This window comes from Pseudophryne corroboree, chromosome 9 (assembly GCF_028390025.1).
Source record: "Pseudophryne corroboree isolate aPseCor3 chromosome 9, aPseCor3.hap2, whole genome shotgun sequence".
In the NCBI taxonomy this organism is placed as follows: domain Eukaryota; kingdom Metazoa; phylum Chordata; class Amphibia; order Anura; family Myobatrachidae; genus Pseudophryne; species Pseudophryne corroboree.
In genome coordinates this window covers 158,019,166-158,025,459 of record NC_086452.1, presented here as the reverse complement: position 1 = coordinate 158,025,459, position 6,294 = coordinate 158,019,166, and the positions used below count along the sequence as shown (strand labels likewise).

The window sequence follows — 6,294 nt, the reverse complement described above, 5'->3', positions numbered from 1 at the left end:
GTAAATGTATCCCCCGGCCGCCTGTATGCTGCGGCCGGGGAACGGAGTGTATCTTCCCTGCCGCCTGTATGCTGCGGCCGGGGAACGGAGAATGCGGCCGGAGAGCGGGGGGTCTGAGCCCGCCGAACGGAGCGGGAGTTAGCTCCGCCCCTTGTATTACCCGTGGGGAGATGTATTTGTATATCACCCGGCTGCCTGTCTGCTGCAGCCGGGTAGTGAAGAGCGCTAAGCCCGCTTACAGAGCGGGCTGAAGCTCCGCCCCCCACATAATGGCGCCAAGTTTAAATCAGTAAGTGCGCCTTTTAGGACGTTCGTTTAGAGTCACTCACAAGCTCCTGATAGCAAAATTTATGCTTCCGAAATCTCTTGATATCAATTCCGCACCATGTCCCCCAAACTAGGATACCATGATGTGCCATACATTAAATCAAGTAAAAACATACAGTCTGGAGGGGGGGAGATTGTACTCACCGCTGTCCTGATGTAGTGTCGTCAGGAGCCGCACTCAGCGGAATCTTGCCCGACCGATCGGCCCCGACACGCGCCGCACGCAGCGGTGTCCGGTCGTTGTGGAGCGGCCCGGACACGCGCCGCACGCAGCGGTGTCCGGCCATTTTTTATACTCACCGCTGCCTTGCTGCCGGAATCTTCTGCTGGATGGAGTGGTCCCGACACGCGCCGCACGCAGCTGTGTCCGCCAACTCAGGAGAGCTCAGTGTCTCCCTCAGCCGGGGCCCATCCCGAGCCGCACGCAGCTGCGATGGGACCCCGCCGGCAGCTCCCGCGGTGCAGACTGGCAGTGGCAGAGCTGCCAGTCTGTGTGTGTAAGTAAAAATAAAATAATAAAGAAAAAAGAAAAAATTCTTCAGCTAAACCCAAGTGAACCAGCTACCTCGGGCACTAAACTAAGACTGGCTTGGAGGGGAGATAGTAGGGGAGGAGCTAGCCATAGTGTGAGAATTTTAAAGTGCCAGCTCCCAATTACTACCTACTATTTCCCCATTGTAACTACGCTCCAGTGGCCCCTAGTGGATGAAGGAGAAATGTGCATTGTATTTCAGAGAGGCATGGATGGGTCAGCATTAGGAGGAATTGCTGACTCCAGAGTGTCATTGGAGAAGTTAGGGGTGTCTCCAGGTAAGCTGGCTCTCAGATGCTGTAGGAGCCATTATCATGTGGCCTTACACTGGGGTATTAGACCCAGACATATTTGTCATTATTTATGGGGTGGGTTTGGGGTGCGATTTTCCCTGTGTTGGTTTGGCTAGGCTGCTTCAGGTTGGCACACCCTAACACTTGATTAACACTTATGTTTTTCCTTTTCACATTGTATATATTTTTGCATTATTTTAATCACACCTCACTTACATAGCACTTATGTGCTTCTTATTAACCCTTACTAATTTTCACCTGTGTGCTGCCCTGGGGTAGCTGACCTGTGCCGACATGATGGGGTCCCACCACCCCAGACCCATACCCAGTATTAGGGACCCCCAGTGACAGAGATGCCTTGCCGTTCGGTCTGGGGGCTTAACCCTATATCTGCAGATATACGCAACTAAGATCTCTGTATTATCTGATTATTATATAGTGTTATTTCTCACTCAGTGTGCACTAGGGATAGCAAAATGTTTTTCTCTTACCCAGAATTACCCCTCCCTTTTAGCACCTGAGTGACATCACAATCTGATTGAGCAGCTTACCAATAAATGTGCATAGTAGGATATTGTATGCAGGGCCGTAACTACGTGTGTGCCAAGGGGGCTTGGCACACAGCGCAGTTGCCCTGAGGGCGCAACGGCCAGCGGCATGTAATGAGTCAAATTGACTCATTACATGCCGCCGAAGTCTGCGCCGTGCGCCCCGCTGTGTAGGGAGAAGAGGACCAGCGCCGGGCAGCGGAGAGAAGGAGGAGGAAGGAGGGGGAGCAGTGAGCCGCAGCAGCGCTATTTGATTGGTAGTAAGCGCCGCTGCAGCATCCCCCTCTCCTCCTGTATTGGCTGCCTGGCGCTGCTAAGGATGCTGGGATGCGGTTCCCCAGCATCCACAGCAGCGCCAGGCAACCAATACAGGAGGAGAGGGGGATGCTGCAGCGGCGCTTACTACCAATCAAATAGCGCTGCTGCGGCTCCCTGCTCCCCCTCCCTCCTCCTCCTTCTCACCTCACACAGCCTGCACCGAGAGGAAGCTGCACGAGGAGCCTGTCAGCGGGGAGAAGGTAAGTATATCCCCCCCCCTCTCTCTCTCTCTCTCTCTCTCTCTCACCGTCTGCCGCAATGTGTAAAATGGGGTCTCGTCTGCCGCAATGTGTAAAATGGGGTCTCGTCTGCCGCAATGTGTAAAATGGGGTCCCGGCTGCCGCAATGTGTAAAATGGGGTCTCGTCTGCCGCAATGTGTAAAATGGGGTCCCGTCTGCCGCAATGTGTAAAAAGGGGTCCTGGATGCCGCAATGTGTAAAAATGGGGACTGGCTGCCGCAATGTGTAAAAAGGGGGACTGGATGCCGCAATGTGTAAAGAGGGGGACTGGCTGCCGCAATGTGTAAAAATGGGGACTGGCTGCCGTAATGTGTAAAAAGGGGGCCTGGATGCCGCAATGTGTAAAAAGGGGGACTGGCTGCCGCAATGTGTAAAAAGGGGGACTGGCTGCCGCAATGTGTAAAAAGGGGGCCTGGATGCCGCAATGTGTAAAAAGGGGGACTGGCTGCCGCAATGTGTAAAAAGGGGGACTGGCTGCCGTAATGTGTAAAAAGGGGGCCTGGATGCCGCAATGTGTAAAAAGGTGGACTGGCTGCCGCAATGTGTAAAAAGGGGGCCTGGATGCCGCAATGTGTAAAAAGGGGGCCTGGCTGCCGCAATGTGTAAAAAGGGGGACTAGCTGCCGCAATGTGTAGAAAGGGGGACTGGCTGCTGTAATGTGTAAAAAGGGGGACGCTGTCTATTGTAATGTATAAAAGGGGCGCTACTGTGCAGCGTAATTTGAATAATGTAGACTACTGTGCACCGTAGTATGAATTGCTATTATTTTGTGGCCACGCCCCTTCCCCATTAAGCCACGCCCCTATAAAAATTTTGCGCGCCTGCGGCGCGCACTGCCCCTATCTTACATTGGGGGGGCGCCACTATCGTTTCTTGCACACAGCGCTAAAATGCCTAGTTACGGCACTGATTGTATGAGAGGGTGACTGGTTTCATACTGGTAAACAGCAGTCTCTACCACTGAATGCACGTATGCTAAAATAGCATTTATAAATGTGTATTTAATCCATAAGGCAGCACTAAATATACTTGTCTCAATTGTCCCAATTGAGGGTAATTAATATATTAAGATCTGAGTTGGTTATTGGATAATGACCATATGACTGTATATGCATGGTACTTGTTACATCAATAGTCATATAAGCTTTTATTTCATTTTCAGAGCCTTTAAAGAACGATTTGGGACCCCCTGCTGGACGCCGTAGTCACCATTACACTGGGCCGCTGTGTCTAAGAAAGCAGAAACTTTCAAGTTACTGCTGCAGTACGGGGTGTTGGAGGAGGAGAAGAACCCACTAGATCTTCTGACGACGCTTCTCACCAATCAAGCACCGGATCGGACCAAGCAGGATGGGTCAGTTATTCTTGCGACCAATGAGGTGAAGATCTGCCTCAGGCTATGTGCCAGAGTGTCACCCCCTATTCCTGTCACCCAGTTAGAGGCAAAGCTGAGTAACACAGCCCCCATCATTCCTAATTGGCAGGACTACATTTCGTCTACCAGTCCCAGCAATCCACACAAGCTGGTACGTCCGTGCAAGTCACAGATATGTAAGCAATTGCTATTGGTGGAACACCTGCCAGATGTAATACCAGGCCTGGAGATCCCAAGATGCCTGCAGGAGTATTTAAATCTTGAACAGTAATATCTCATTGTGATACGCAGTGGCGGATGCTGCAGCGCCAACCACACAGTGCAAAGGGAGGGGCCCTTGCCACATCGGCTCAAGGCTATGCGCTGCACTTAGCCGCCACTGGTAATAATTGGGGATTAGGGCTACTGGCGACACCCCAGATAAAAAAAACAACAACACCGGGCAGCCACCTCATGTTGTTGGAAGAGCTGCTAATTATTTTTAAAATGTTGACATTGATAACTTAATAACTTGAGTAAGTGCCGCCTTTCTGCATTTTATATATATATATATATATATATATATATATATATATATATATATATATATACAAAGAAAATCAGAGGCAGCACTCAGAGTCTGATAATTAGTTATATTTGTGTATTAAACACACATACCGGACACCAATGTTTCGGGGCCACTCATGCCCCTTTGTCAAGGTGAGAGTAACTCTTGTTCTCACCTTGACGAAGGGACATGAGTGGCCCAGAAATGTTGGTGTCTGGCATGTGTGTTTAATGCATGAATATAACTAATTATCAGCCTCTGAGTGCCACCTCTGATTTACTTTGTATGCTGTGATGCTTCGAGGGCACCGAAGCAAATACTACAAGTGAGGGGAGTGGCGGCCTGTGATTTCTAGTATATAAATAAATATATATATATATATATATATATATAAATGCACAAAATCCACGGCACTCCCAAATCCCTTAGGTAACTGAAATCAAAGTTGAATAGCCGGTGCCCTCCTAATGGTGACAGCGGAGCTGTATCCAATAATGTATACTGCAAAGGCAGGCGGCACTCACGGCGTTTGGAATGAAGACAGACACGCAAGTCTGATAATCAACGTTTCAATGTCATGTCGGCATTTTCGTCAGGATAAAGTTACAAAAGTGTACTACTCTTTCTTTCTTTCTAAATGCCAAACATTCAGTAGCCGCTCTGCGACATCGCATAATTGATCACATTCCCCCGCTCAAACGAGGGGGGACCGTGCACAGTTATTGCTCAGAGCAGAGACCAAGTGGATTTTTTTTATTAGACACATTGTCCCCTCGAGGGTTAAATGAATACACAGGCTTATACAAATTAATTTGGTGGGTGTAGAAGAACCCACACCTCACCAAAAGAAAAGAAATTCCTATATTTGTAGCACTCTTTTAGATGATATGTATGAATTTGTGGAAATTTTATAAAGATTAAAACTTAGCTTTTATTATTCAATACTCGACTAAAAAGTTGAAAGGGGTATACTATAAATATCAATTGGTGAATCCCCTTGTGAACAGTGGTAAAAATCTATAAGTGGGAGCGAATACTGTCGTCTTGAAATTATGTATTTTGCTCAAAAAATAATAAAAAGGCAATGACAGTAATCTATTAAACTTTTAAACAAGCAGCAATAGTGATATTTTTTATATACTCGCATTTAATCAGAAAAATCATTAGTGTTTTAGATATTCAAACTTAAATGTCTCATATAAAATCAAAACCAATAATGTGTGTCTGGATGGGATGCAGTCAGTTTACCTCCAATCAAAATCCCGACGTTCAAAATCCCGACACCAATTGACCGATGGTCAAAATCCCGACATGGACAAAATACCGACATTTAAAATACCTACAAGGTCAAAATACCGACATGTAAAATGCCGACAGGTCAAAATACCGACATGAGTTTTTCATGATTTTTTTTCATTGAAACCAACTTGTACACTTTATATGGTGTCCATGTTGACTTATGTCGACATACACACAAAAAAACAACCAAAAAAGCATGTCGGCATTTTAGATGTCGGTATTTTGACCTTGTCGGTATTTTAAATGTCGGTATTTTGTCCATGTCGGGATTTTGACCTTGTCGGGATTTTGACAATCGGTCAATTGGTGTCGGGATTTTGAACGTCGGGATTTTGATTGGAGGTATTTCATACCGATTCCGTCTGGATTTCACCAAGCGGTATGAGTAATGCTATATATCTTCTTAGGATCGGCTTCTCCCCATACTTCAATAAAACTTGTGCATGAAAGACTATGAATCAGAAATGCTATCCATATCTGTGTAAGTAAATAAAGAATACATGGTTGCGATTAGACTATGCTGGGCACCTCATCTGCATTTTTAGTTAATATGTATCCTTTTTATGTGTCCTTAAGCAAGAAACTGACACATTGGTCCTACTCTCATCTTTCCTCTGCTCACGGATGAGGTCAGACAGCAGATGGGATTAGTTTACTAGAGTGTCTATATTTATTTTCTTTACTGTCCATGTTATATCACAATATAATTTTTGTTCTCTTCACTATTTATGATATATTACAACATAATTTTTGTTGTCCAACTCTATATGCATTAATGTGATTCCAGAATACACACAATTACCAAGATGTATAGG

General features: G+C 46.4%; 1 non-coding gene across 1 annotated transcript; it reads right to left on the bottom strand.

Moving 5' to 3' along the window:
• Positions 1 to 307: 307 nt before the first annotated feature.
• LOC134959596 (U11 spliceosomal RNA) lies at positions 308 to 442 on the bottom strand. The gene has a single exon (XR_010187604.1). It is a non-coding gene; the product is annotated as a U11 spliceosomal RNA (small nuclear RNA).
• Positions 443 to 6,294: the final 5,852 nt, after the last annotated feature.